Raw genomic sequence first — 11,345 nt, 5'->3', positions numbered from 1 at the left:
AATGGTGACACACAATGCTGACAAAGATCAGAGCAAGTTTCCTGTTTAATTATAAGCTACAGCTAGCACGTGGGAACGTGTTCAGGGACCAGCAGGCAAGAAGAGGAGCTGCTGTCTTTGAAGGGGTCTTTGACACATGAGGATGAGGCAGGGTTGCTGTTATACAACAGGGCGGAGAGGAATAGGAGTGGGATTAGTTGACCCACTCAGGAGCTTCTGGGATCTGCCTCGCCCAGTTGTGATAGTAAATGGATAAATCAAGCCCGGAATGAGGAGGGCATAGTGACTAAGACTCAGTAATGAGAATCCGGTTCATGCCACCAAGCGGGACGATCACTTATTTTCCAATCACTTCACAGTCATTGATCCTCAGTAAACATCCTGCTCCCCAAATTTTATCACAATATCTGCTTCCAGAGAACCCACTTATGCCTGTATGAAGAATATTTGGATTATAAGAAACACAACTTGAACACCTGAAGCAAACATGGAGTGTTATTAGGAGGATATCTTACAGAAGAACCCAGCGATCATGAATGGCCAGAGATGAATGCATATCAAGACGAGAACCAGATTCTGGGACTCAGTCAGCACTGTCCTTTCCTTTGCTTCCACAATGGCTTAATTTTCCTCTCATTGTAGATTATGCTTCTCCATGTGGTAGACAACATAGCTACGATAAGCAATCACATTTATATATAAAGCTTCAGTTGCTAAAATTATATAGACAAGCTTGTTCCAGCTTTCTAATGGAAAAGATAAAACATGCGATGATTATATCACAGTGACAAATACATATACAGGCTCATAAAGGTTGGATAGCCATTAAAAAGAAACAAGGGAATTTCAGTGGCAGATTTGCAAAAAGCATCTGAGAATGTAGAAATTTCAAGGAACTGCAAGTATTTCAAGGAGGCCAAAATATAGTAAGAGGAGAGATAAAGTATTCAAAAATGATGGGCATGTATTTGTCTCATGAGGATATACCATAAGCAGATTTCACTTTCTTAAGTCCACAATTAGCTATTCAACATTTCAGCACAAGAGTGTTATTAATCACAATTATATCTTAAAATAACTATGTATGAGTGTGAAAATAGACTAAACAGGAATGAAAGCGAGGTGCAAAAAATATGCATACAATTGCAAGGACCATGGTTGAGTTAATCAACACTTAGGTCACGACTAGTTAATGAATATCTGAAAGCTTGGTACCATATTTTGTTTGTTTTTAGTAGTACGGTATTTGTAAACCAACAAGCACAATGAAACTGACAAACTGGGTTACTACTATATTGCTGGGATAAATGACATAACAAATTACTGGGGTCCCAAGTGTAGATATCAAATGACTATTGACCTACATTCTGCTTTTTAATACAGATAAATCTGGTATTGGGCGAGTTTATTGATCCTCAATAAACATCCTGCTCCCCAAATTTCAACACAGTATCTGTAAAAAAAATGTTCTTGTAAGAAAATATCAGGAACATATGGATCCATACAGAGATAACTGTCAGAAGATTCACGGCACACAAGGGAAAGCTGAAGAGAAAGCACTACTACAACAGACCTCAAAATTCATAGGCTAGACTTCCAAAAGATCCATTTACTAAAAGGAATGCAATAGAAGTTGTGCAATGTAGAACTGTCTCCAGGTCAGTGAAACAACCTAGGTAGTAAAAGAGGAATGATTAGGCCTGTTGCTCAATGGTTAGTGTTGGCTTTCAAACCAAGGGGTGTTGAGTCTGATTCCCAATCAAGGGGACATACCTGGGTTGCAGGTTCAATCCTGGCCCTGTTCAGGGAGAATGTGGGAAACAACTAATAGATGTATCTTCCTCACACAGATATTTCTCTACCCCTCCCCTCCCTCCTTCCACTCTCTAAAAAACAAAAAAACACACAAAAAAATGCAAAAAAAATCCTCAGGTTAGGATTAATACACATACACAAAACAGGAATGATGCTTCCTATTTTGTCTCAACTATTCTATCTCAGTGTGATGTATTGTGCTCCACAAAACTGTAAGTAAATCGCTCTAACACTGCTTTTCTTCTAAGTCCTGAGCAGGTAGCTCGGTTGGTTGGAGCGTCGTCCCCATAGGCCAAGGTTGCAGCTTTGATCTCTGCTAAGGGCATATACAAGCAACCAATGAATGCATAAATAACAAACCACAAATCTGTTTTTCCCTTTTTCTTCCTCCTTCTAAAATCAATAAATAAAATTTAAAAACTAAGAAAATAACAATACATCAATCTCTTTTTCCCTTCATCTCTAAAAACAAAAATTTTTGAAAATTCTAAAATATTTTCTGAAATACCAAAAATAGCAACTCACAGAATCCATGTTCCATCATAATAAACTAAAATGCAAGCTGTACTTAGTTTACAAAACACTTTACATATTTTATACATGGAAGCATCACAAAAAATGATAAAGATTTTGTACAGCTCTACTGCCACTTTGTTTGAATGCTGAGTAAAATGGTCACACACCTCCTTTCTTTTGCTCACTCAGCATAGCATGAGTCACTATTGAAATTCTGTGGTACTGCCTTTGAACACTTATAAACCGGTTTTTTATATAAACAGTCTCAGACTCTGAGGACGCAGAAGACTTTATATAAAATATTGGCTTCTGATACTGAAGCGAGGTCAGGAACAACAGACCCCTTTTATATACCAACAAACCATAGGGAAAAGAGATGTGGTTTTATTACTACTTAGCAATAACGCATATTATATTAATTAGTTACCATTTTTATAGTATCAGTAGGATAGAAAAGCAATGGCATGTGGTGTCTGACAGACATCAGGGGCACTACAAAGCGTGTGCATCTCATGCTCCTAATTACATTGTCATATGCAGTTTCAAAATACGAAACACCTTATGTGACAAAAGAAAACCATAAATTCACTAAGAAATGCCTAATTTAGAATTTTCAATTATTCAGTTTATTCATACTTCTGAGTGAAAACCTGATAACCACTTAGAACTGGGGATTTTTGGTACTCATGTCTATAAAAAGAATATGGCTTCCCTTTAAAGCATTATTTCTAGGGGCACACATTTCCAATGTCTTTAAATTGTCAGGTTTATCCACAATATGAATTCTTCAAAATACAATACGGTTACATTATTTGCTAAAGAATGTTCCATATTTACTATTTTCATAGAACTTCATTTCTTAGAGCCATTTCTTAAGTACACTGAGCTGTAATTTTTTGACGAAAAGATTACCTCAGGTGCAACATTCATGGGGCTTTCCTTTACTCATTGGACTAGGACTTAACCCCAGTGGGAATGTTTCTAACAGGTAATGAAATTTACACTCTGGAAGGCTTTCTGATATCCGTAGTATTCCTCTTTGCTGTTAATTTTCTACTGTATTAGGTTTCACTATAATTTCAAAGGTTTTTAAAACACACTGCATTTCATAGGCTCATTCCTGTCTATGACTTCTGATCTATAATCTGTTAAATCTGCTGAAACTTTCCCTATAAAACCTCAATTACCTACCCCGCCCCCCCAAAGAGCACTCAGATATATGTGACCATTATCTGATTTACCATACTGCATTTCCTGAAGTACAATAAGGTCATGTCTCTGTCAAAGACATTTATTAACTTCATGCTTATGATTTCTTTATGGTATGAGTTCTATGGTGGTTAATGAGCTGTAACTTTTGGGAGAAGGCTTTCCCACAGTCATTGCAACGATAAGGTTTCTCTCTGGTATGAATTCTCTGGTGACTAACCAGCTGTGACTTTTGAGAGAATGCCTTCCTACATTCAGTGCACCCATAGGGTTTCTCTCCTGTATGTGTCCTCTGATGTGATATGAGATGTGACTTCTGACAAAAGGATTTCCCACAGTCACTGCACATATAGGGTTTTTCTCCTGTATGAATTCTCTGGTGATTAGTGAGGCTTAATTTTTCACTGAAAGCTTTCCCACATTCACTGCATTCATAGGGTTTTTCTCCCGTGTGAGTTCTCTGATGTCGAACCAGCTGGGATTTCCTGCTGAAGGCCCTCCCACATTTAATGCATACAAAGGGTTTCTCTCCCGTGTGTGTCATCTGATGTGATATCAGATGTGACTTCTGGGAGAAAGCTTTTCCACACTGAATGCACCCATGAGGTTTCTCTCCTGTGTGGGTTCTCTGATGATTAATGAGACTTGACCTCTCTCGGAATGCTTTCTGACATTCACTGCATTCATAGGGCTTCTCTCCAGTATGAACTGTCTGATGTCTAATAAGCTCTGATTTTTCAAAGAAGGCTTTTCTACAATCACTACATCCATAACGTTTTGTTCCTGTATGAATCCTGAGATGTGTAATGAGTTGTGACTTCCTGATAAAAGCTTTTCTACATTCTCTGCATTCAAAACGTTTCTCTCCTGAATGAATTCTCTGATGATTAATAAGATTGCACTTTTCACTAAACGCCCTCCCACATTCATGGCATACATAGGGTTTTTCTCCCGTGTGTGTTCTCCAATGTGATATCAGATGTGACTTCCGGGAGAAGGCTTTCCCACATTCACCACATTCATATGGTTTCTCTCCTGTATGTGTCCTCTGATGGGACGTGAGCTGTGACTTTTGGGAGAAGGCTTTCCGACACTGGCTACACTTATACAGTTTCTCTCCTGTATGAGTTCTGTGATGTGTAATGAACTGTGACTTCTGTGGAAAAGTTTTGTCACATTTACCAGAGCCAATGGCTATCTCTCTTATATGTCTGCTCTGGTGCTTAATGAGACTTGATTTCTTACTGAAGCGTTTCCTACATTCACTGCATTCATAAAGTTTCTCCCCTAAACGATTTCTGTGATATATGATAATCTGTGACTTCTTATAGTTAACATTATTATATTTATCACACTCATCAGTTTCCTCAGGCTTGGTATGGAGAAACAATTTATCAAATATATTTAAGTTATCTCGTTCTATTTTTCCACAAGCAGCTTTTGGAAGAAGTAAATCTAAATGACCTTTCAAAGTTAATCCATCTACATCACCTTCATTGTTTGATTTCCTTAAAGGAACAAGGTTTATGCTCAGATTGAGATTCTTGCCAAATGCATCACATTCATAATCTTGTTTCGTATTTTTAGGCTTCTCTTGGTTACGCTGGTGCCACATCATGTGACTATTTACTTGAAAGTCTTGTTCTATAAAGAAAAATGACATGGTTATAACCCGACCAGCATGGTTCAGTGTTTAAGAATAGACCTATGAACCAGGAAGTCACGGTTCAAGTGTGGGGCATGCAGAAGGCAGCCAATCGATGATTCTCTCTCATCACTGATTCTCCCATCTATCTCTTTCTCTCTCTTCCTTTCTAATAAATAAGAACATATATAATTTTTTTTTTTTTAAAGGGAGGAAAAGAACAAACTCTTTGGGAGGAATAATGACTGTTCTCTAATACAGTAAGACTGAACACAGTGGGCTTTCAATGGGTATTTGTCTGGGCATCAGACACACCCAAAACGAGGAAAAAGTTAAAATTCTTAAATGTACAAAGCAGAAGTTTCATCAACCAGAGGAGAAGGGAGGACATAAGGAGAGTAACATGCCGGAGGCAGAAAACCAAACAAAAAGTCAAAGCCCAAGTGTGACAGATGGGAGATGCCATCATGGCCCTGACAAGCTGGAACCATTTCACTTTAGCCAAAAGCAAGAAGCCACATGTAAAAATATGACTTACTTGATAGCTGGTGTCAAAGGTTTAGAGAATTTGAAAGGAGCACTCTACAGCACATTTCAAAGAGCCACCCCAATAACCAGCTGAGACTGTACTTGTACCGTCTCCCATCTGCCTGATTCTTATACACTCACCTGGAGAGTCTGAACTTGGAACTTCTCCATCTTCTATCCATGGTGCTTCTCCTCGTTCCAACTTGAAAATGACATCAGGTTTCATAAATTCGTACCCTATTCAAGGGAAATCACAAAGGTCTTGGCCTTGAATACTTGGGCTTTATGGCCCCTGAGGAATGGGTAAAGTTTGGCATCAGAATAGACTCAGTTAAGCTAACCATTTATATATCAACAGAGTAAGTGATTCTCAAAGACATGGTGGCTAAGAGGGTCTAAGAATCTTTGACTTTTATGATTCCTGTCCAAGACCATTAAGCAATTCAGAGGCTCTAAAGCTAGTGGGTCAGGGTTCAATTAAATCCAGGCTCTTTCATTTCCTAGCTGTCAGTCCTTTGGAAAGTTACTTAACCTTTCTTTGCTTCAAATTCCTCATTAGAAAAACGAAGGAGAATAATCATACCTGTCACACAGGATTATTCTAATGATTACCGGGGTCGATATATGAACAGTATGTGGAATACAGTGAGTTATCTACATTGGGTGCTACCAATACCACTATGATGATTATTGAGTCTCAGAGGTTGCACAATAAAAAACTTCATTATTGGAAGGTGATATCCAAATACTTTCCCTGGTGTCATAGTCCAAAAAACTTTGGACTTCTATATTTAGATCCAAAATCATTAACAATTTCAGAAGTCCTACAACTCTCAGCCACGAAAAAAGAAAGAGCGAAGTATTGGGCACAATGAAGTCCTCTGGGTACCAGCTTCCTTACCCAGTGCCACCAGGCTGCTGTAGTTCTCCAACATGACGTCCTTGTATAAGGCCTTCTGATAGGGGTCCAGCAGTTGCCATTCCTTCTCGGTGAAGTCCACAGATAAATGTTCAAATGAGATTGACTCCTGGAAAAGCACAATCTTAGTGAAACTGAATCAGTTAGCACTCCATGATGTAGAAAAAGAAGTATTGGAACCCTGGCCGGTTTGGCGCAGTGGATAGAGCATCAGTCTGCAGACTCAAGGGTCCCGGGTTCAATTCCGGTCAAGGGCATGTACCTTTGTTGGGGGCACATACCCAGTAGGGGGTGTGCAGGAGGCAGCTGATCGATGTTTCTCTCTCATCAATGTTTCTAACTCTTTATCCTTCTCCTTTCCTCTCTGTAAAAAAAATTAATAAAATATATTAAAAAAAAAAAAGAACTATTGGAGCTTGAGAACATTATTCTGAGCCTCGCAAGTCATAGACAATGCCTACTGCGCCCCTACATTTGTATCACATTGTGAGATAAAATGCCATTATTCATTCTTCCATCCTTGTGTCTATGTAACCCACAAGAAGAGGACCACACAACTTTAAATCTTCTGAACCAATAAAATACTTAACCTCAAATTTGGCACCAGAAGAGGAGCTGGCAAAATAAAAATGATAAAACTGGTCATATTTCATTACATTAAAATCTATTGTTTTATCTTGTTCTGTGAGTGACTCATTTACCCTTAATGATTTTACAACATATGCATTGGGCATGTGAAACGTACTGGTCCCCTGAGTTAAAAATTTCATACACACAAAAAAGGCTTGACCAGTTATTCTGTAAACACTTAATGCAGTAATAATTCCAATTTTACTAAACTCATACAGAATATTAAAGCAAGAAGCCGAAACCGGTTTGGCTCAGTGGATAGAGCGTCGGCCTGCAGACTGAAGGATCCCAGGTTCGATTCCGGTCAAGGGCATGTACCTTGGTTGCAGGCACATCCCCAGTACGGGGTGTGCAGGAGGCAGATGATCGAGGTTTCTCTCTCATCGATGTTTCTAGCTCTCTATCCCTCTCCCTTCCTCTCTGTAAAATATCAACAAAATATATTTAAAAAAAAAAAAAGAATATTAAAGCAAGAACATAACCCTAAACTTTCTGATACCAGCATAATCTTGGTGACAAGACCCAATAAGGATACTGCAAGCAAGGATAAGCAAAAGCCAACTCACACAAAAACACTGATGAAAACCCTAAATCTATTACCAAACTATATGGAGAAAGTATAAAATGCAAAATATATTAAGACCAAGTTGGTTCACATTTTTTAAAAAATCAATGATATTCACTACCTTAACAGAGTAAGAAAAAATATATAATCACCGCAACAGATGCAAAGTATATCTGAAAACGGAAGCATGCGAATCACAGGAACTGCGAATATAGAAACACCTGACACAGAGTTTTAACAAGCACATTTAAATTTTTCAAAAAAAGGTCTAGATTTCATAAGAAAGAAATAGTATGAAAATGAATAAATAGATTAAATAAGCAAAATTAATATACCAATAACTGAAAAATAACATTTATTTGTTATAAAAAGTCTTGGCAGACTTAACCAGTTTGGCTCAGTGGATGGAGCGTCGGCCTGCGGACTGAGGGGTCCAGGGTTCAATTCCGGTCAAGGGCATGTACCTTGGTTGCGGGCACATCCCCAGTGGGGAGTGTGCAGAAGGCAGCTGATCGATGTTTCTCTGTCATCGATGTTTCTAACTCTCTATCCCTCTCCCTTCCTCTCTGTAAAATATCAATAAAATATAAAAATATATATATATACATATATATATATATATTTTTATTGATTTTTTTACAGAGAGAAAGGGAGAGGGATAGAGAGTTAGAAAGGCCGACGCTCTATCCACTGAGCCAAACCGGTTTCGGCAATAAAATATATTTTAAAAAATAGCAGTCTCTTTTAACATAATTCGGAAAGACTTTCCTCTTTATAACTGGCTATAGCAGACAGCAGCAACGCCCTTGAAGTAAGGCGTGCACACTCAAGCATATCACACTCCTCCCATTCCTGAAGAAATAGCTGTGAAACTTGGAGAGCGTTTTAGAGACGTCACACAACAAGGAGGATAAGCCCCATAGTATCAGGGCCTCCCGAGGCGGGACTGCAGTGCCTCCCAGCCCGGAACCCAGTGCGTTCACCCTCAGGGTTAGAGGGAACGAGGAGCCCCTGGTTTCCACCACTTGAGTGACCCCTGTCACTGTTGGGCGTGAAAAGGAATGTTAAAAGGTCCCGCACTAGTAGCCTCAAATGTGTGTCAGGGTTATAGGTTATACTTTACACTCAACAATTGATAAAGATTACTGAGTCACAGAGAAAGAAGCTGCTTCCTAGAGGAAACAGTGGGACTTTTTCAACTCAGGTGGAAGCTGGACTCCCCAGCAGAATTCTGGATTTGGACACAAGTATGACAAAAAAGTGAGAGAGCAGTGGACCTATAAACAGGGACTAATTTGGGATGGTTGGCCTTCTTATTCACCTCTGGGAAGTATGATGGCCAGGCAGGTGTTTAGCCACAGACACCACCAGGGTTCCTTGCTAAAGAAACCGAATCTCAAGTCCGAAAAGTGAGCTGAGTTCAGAGATTCGATCTTGCTCACAGCTGCACCCCAGACCTGCAAAGGGTCATGCGTTCGCATCCCTAGGAGGGGCTGCTACCCAGACCCCAGCTTCTGGCTTAGGAGGCCTTGGGGGGGGGGGGGTCGGGCTCAGAAACATCCATGTCTAATGAGCTGATACAGCTGGTCCAGGGGTCACCCTTGGAGACCAGATGCAGATGCTGAACGTAGATGCTCATGTAAATATGACGAATACGTGAATGAAAGGCAGCTGGAGCAACAGACACAGAATGAAGCACTTCTCGTTCGAATATTGAGAGAGGAGGCAACAGCACAGCTGGCTCCCCACTCGCAACCCTAAAACACACCTGCCAGGTCAGGAACCCCGCCACGCGGCAACAGCTTCCCGTCACCCTCCACCCTCGTGCGAACCAGGCCCTGAAGGAGGAGCGAGGCGGGGCAGGGAGTCCCTAAGGGCTGGGAGCACAGCCTCCCTCGGAAAAGGGAGGAAGCACCGCTTACCTGAGACATGGCTCCTGTGGGGCCGAGGACAGCACCGTGCAGACCGGGAGAGCTGGCAGGAGAGCGAGCGGCCTGAGCGCGCGGGCCGGGGCCCAGGAACCGGTTCCTCCTCAGGGGGTTCCCGTCGCTCCTCATCCACCCGCCCTCGTCACACGGGGACAGGGAACCCAGCAGCCCGGGGCGCCCGCGAGGGCTCCCTTCAGGCCAGGAGTCCAGCCTGACCTGCACCCCCTACACCTGCTCTTTGGCCGAAGTCACAGGACTGGCACTTCCTATGCGATTCTGGCAGCGTGGGCTCCGGGCTCCGAGCTCCAGGCTCCGGGCTCCGCGCTCCGGGCTCCGGGCTCCGGGCCCCGGGGTCCGGGCTCCGGGATCCACGCTCCGGGCTCCGGGTTCCGAGCTCCGGGAGATTACAGCCCAGGGCAGCAGGCGGGGATCCCGGCACAGGCGGGTTGGCGCCTTCACCTTCCTCCGGCCCAAGAAGCACAAACTCCAACTGGGCGCCCTGGAGTGCAAACGGCGCCTTTCGGAACCCCGAGGACCGGACACCCGGACCAGGCCGCGGGCCTAGACAACTGCACTTCCAAGGATCCACCGCGGTCTCAGCGACCTGTGGGAAGAAGGCTCCTCGTTACACACTACAACTCCCACAACATCCCAAGAGCGGAGAGACACAACGGGCCACAGAAAACTACACTTCCCAAGAACCACCGCGGTCTCAGCGACCTGTGGGAAGAAGGCACCCCGTCACACACTACAACTCCCAGAAATCCTCATGCCCGCAGAAACAGAAGAGGCTGGTCCTGAGAGAACTACACTCCCCAAGACGCACCGCGACCCAAATGTTCCGTTGAAGTCAGACATCACATCGCACACTACGACTCACGGAACTTCCCACGCCAGCAGTGACAAAAACTGGGACCCTCAGACAACCGCACTTTACCGTTCACTCGCCTTAGCACGCTTCAAGAAAAGAAGGCTCTCGGCCACACACGCAAAAACGCCCGGAACGAAGCAGAGATCTCGGTCCTCAGACGACTACATTTCCCAGGGTACACAGCGGCCTCAGCGCTCCCGGAGAAAATAGGCTCCCAGCGAAGACAAAAACTCCCAGAAAGCCACGCAGGGGCGTTATGACGCCTCCAGACGAAGGCCATTGTCCTCAGCAACCACAATTCCCAGAACGCTGCGAGGCCCCAGCATCCTGAGACCCAGAGCTCCACCTTCATACAACTACAATTCCCAGAACCCTCTAGTCCCAGCCCTCACGTCCATCCATGATTTCCAACTTCCGACAACTGTGCTGTGGCCTGAACGCATGCCCTAACTAGGAATACAATCAGGGAAGAACGACCTCATTGTCTTACTTCACTCCGTTTTCAACCCAAATGGAATATGATTCCCAAAAGAGTGAACTTGCTTTGCAAAGGGGTTAATTTCAAGTGTAAAACCTGTAAGTGGAAGTCCTCACCTCGGAGGACTGGTTTCCCAGAGACCCTCGTGGCCTGTGGAGCGGCCTGGCTACCTGGGGCTGGAAGCGACAGGTCCCCCTCAGCAGCTCTGCGGTGCGGAAGATACGTGATCTGGGTGCCACTG

At 42.9% G+C, this 11,345-nt stretch overlaps 1 long non-coding RNA gene across 1 annotated transcript; it reads right to left on the bottom strand.

Moving 5' to 3' along the window:
- Nucleotides 1-473: 473 nt before the first annotated feature.
- Nucleotides 474-10,397, bottom strand: LOC308238625. Its single transcript, XR_013959593.1, has 4 exons — nt 9,750-10,397; nt 6,615-6,741; nt 5,855-5,950; nt 474-5,184 (listed from the first exon to the last, which is right to left on the bottom strand). It is a non-coding gene; the product is annotated as an uncharacterized lncRNA (long non-coding RNA).
- Nucleotides 10,398-11,345: the final 948 nt, after the last annotated feature.

Source organism: Plecotus auritus, assembly GCF_963455305.1.
Source record: "Plecotus auritus genome assembly, chromosome: 13".
NCBI lineage: Eukaryota > Metazoa > Chordata > Mammalia > Chiroptera > Vespertilionidae > Plecotus > Plecotus auritus.
This window is presented reverse-complemented; position numbering and strand designations above follow the sequence as displayed.